Source organism: Babylonia areolata, chromosome 18 (genome assembly GCF_041734735.1).
Source record: "Babylonia areolata isolate BAREFJ2019XMU chromosome 18, ASM4173473v1, whole genome shotgun sequence".
In the NCBI taxonomy this organism is placed as follows: domain Eukaryota; kingdom Metazoa; phylum Mollusca; class Gastropoda; order Neogastropoda; family Buccinidae; genus Babylonia; species Babylonia areolata.
In genome coordinates this window covers 64,065,930-64,068,429 of record NC_134893.1, presented here as the reverse complement: position 1 = coordinate 64,068,429, position 2,500 = coordinate 64,065,930, and the positions used below count along the sequence as shown (strand labels likewise).

Sequence of the window (2,500 nt, the reverse complement as noted above, 5' to 3'; positions counted from 1 at the left end):
ACGGGTTATGGAAACAACAACATACCCAGCATGCACCCCCCCGAAAACGGAATATGGCTGCGCACATGGCGGGGTAAATAAACAAAAATGGCAATGCACGAAACATGTTACATGTCTGTCTGAATGTGTATTTGTGCGTGCCTGAAATCTGATTGAATGGCACAGGAAACGAATGATGAGCGCCCAATGGCAGCCGTCAGTCGGTTCTATCAGGTAGAGCAGCCAGTGGTGGAAATGACCCCTGAGTTTGTAAAGTACTTAGAACTTGGTCTCCGACCGATGATAGGCGCTATATTAGTATCCATATCATATCATAAACACCATAACAAGGTACATCCAGATAAACACCGCATATAGGTGTATCCAGGTAAACACTGAATATAGGTGCACCCAAATAAACACCCATGCATACAGGTGCACCCAGGTGAACACGGCATATAAGTTTTGATGCTTCCTGAAAACTGAAACTGAAACTGAAACCCGGACCTTCAGACAAACACAGCAGCAGACATTGTCATGGACGTAGTCAGTGCTTTACTACTTGTGATTTCAGATGCACAGAACTTCCTGTCACAGAAACAGTGTGTATTATAATTCTCCAGCGGAGATTCCCGCTTTCTCATGACTGACAAAGGTTGCCTTTACGGCTTTTAGGGGCAGTGTGAATTCACACCCACTGTGTCAAAGGCTCGGCATAGGAAGGCGGGACCCAGTCCTCCCCTTCCTCTGTTTTAACCCTTCCCCAACTGAAGTCAGGTTCCCATTCACACGTGGGTGAAATGAGGAAAATCAGAGTACCTGTCTCCACCCAAGTGGAGTGATGGCCTAGAGGTAACGCGTCCGCCTAGGAAGCGAGAGAGAATCTGAGCGCGCTGGTTCGAATCACGGCTCAGCCGCCGATATTTTCTCCCCCTCCACTAGACCTTGAGTGGTGGTCTGGACGCTAGTCATTCGGATGAGACGATAAACCGAGGTTCCGTGTGCAGCATGCACTTAGCGCACGTAAAAGAACCCACGGCAACAAAAGGGTTGTTCCTGGCAAAATTCTGTAGAAAAATCCACTTCGATAGGAAAAACAAATAAAACTGCACGCAGGAAAAAAGATACAAAAATGGGTGGCGCTGTAGTCTAGTGACGCACTCTCCCTGGGGAGAGCAGCCCGGATTTCACACAGAGAAATCTGTTGTGATGAAAAGAAATACAAATACAAGGACACAACACCATGCCGAAACAGGGCTCGAACCCTGACCCCTGGTGATCACTGGACCAGACGTCCAACTTCTAACCAGTCATGCCGCGGCGTTTCCTGGTTGTAGACTGACCCTGGGCGAAAAATTCAGCGTGAGACAATGACCGTCAAAAAGAAAGAAAAAAAGGACAAAAAAAGTACAGCGTGAATTACGCTCAGACCAAGGTACACAACTTGTGTGGCTTGGCTGCCTTTCAGTGAACACGAGTTACAGCCCTTGCCTGTTGACACTGAGGCGTGCCGCGCTGTTGTTGACAGATCCTGAACAGAACGTTGACTGTTGTGCGTGCAGTAAAGAATCATCTTGTTGACTGCCATTACCAGCTCATCAGACCACACTTAAAATTTACATGCATCTGGACAGGACTTTGTACAAAGATTTTCTCATTGTCCTGTTCATCTATAACTGTGTTGTATTGTGACATGTTCCAAATAGAATTACGTTCAAACCACACAGACAAACACTCACTGAATCAGAGGCATACACCACACTCCAAACCAGGAGCAGCATGCACAATGCACATTGGAGCCTGTTCTTGAGCCAAAACCTTCGGACTTTCCACAGCACAAGAGTCTTAGCTCTTACACCCACCGTTTACCCTTCAACCCACGCATCCTTTGGCATACGAACACGCGCGCACGAGCACACAGGTACGTAGACGCACTGACGGACAGACGGACGCACAAAGAGACAGACGGGTGACACATGTTGGTACATTTTTTAATTGCAGTGGTACGGTGGGGACGGGGGGCTGTCAATGACGGAGACGGCAGAAGAGGTGGTGAGGGGGGTGACCGTCGAGACATCCGTGGTGGTGGTGGTGGTGGTGCCAGACCTGGGCCTGACACCCACACCCTTCCCCTGCCCCCTCTGCCCACAGGTGTGAAGTCACGGTGACCTTTGTGTGTATTGTAATGTGTTTCAGTTTGCTAGTGAACGTGTACTATGCGTTATTCACATGTTCGTGTGTTAGTGACGCGTACCGTGTGTTTGTGACGAGTACTGTGCATAAATGACGTGTTGGTGTGTAAGTGACGTGTTCCTTGTTCCATTCGTCAGTGACGCGTTCCTCGTGTTTGTGACGTGAAGCGTGTGTTAGTGACGTATACCGTGCGTTCGTGACGTGTTCGCGTGACATGACGCGTTTGTGTGTTAGTGACGTGTTCCGTGCGTAAGTCATGTGTTCATTTGTTAGTGACGTGTACCGTGCATTAGTAACGTGCTCCGTGCGTTAGTGACACGTTCGCGTG

General features: G+C 48.7%; 1 long non-coding RNA gene across 1 annotated transcript in view; it reads left to right on the top strand.

The window, feature by feature from the left end:
• Positions 1–2,136, top strand: part of LOC143292310 (uncharacterized) — a 2,773-nt gene extending 637 nt beyond the window's left edge. Inside the window, exon 2 of the long non-coding RNA XR_013056639.1 lies at positions 1,981–2,136. This is a non-coding gene — a long non-coding RNA (uncharacterized LOC143292310). The remainder of the gene's footprint in view (positions 1–1,980) is intronic.
• Positions 2,137–2,500: the final 364 nt, after the last annotated feature.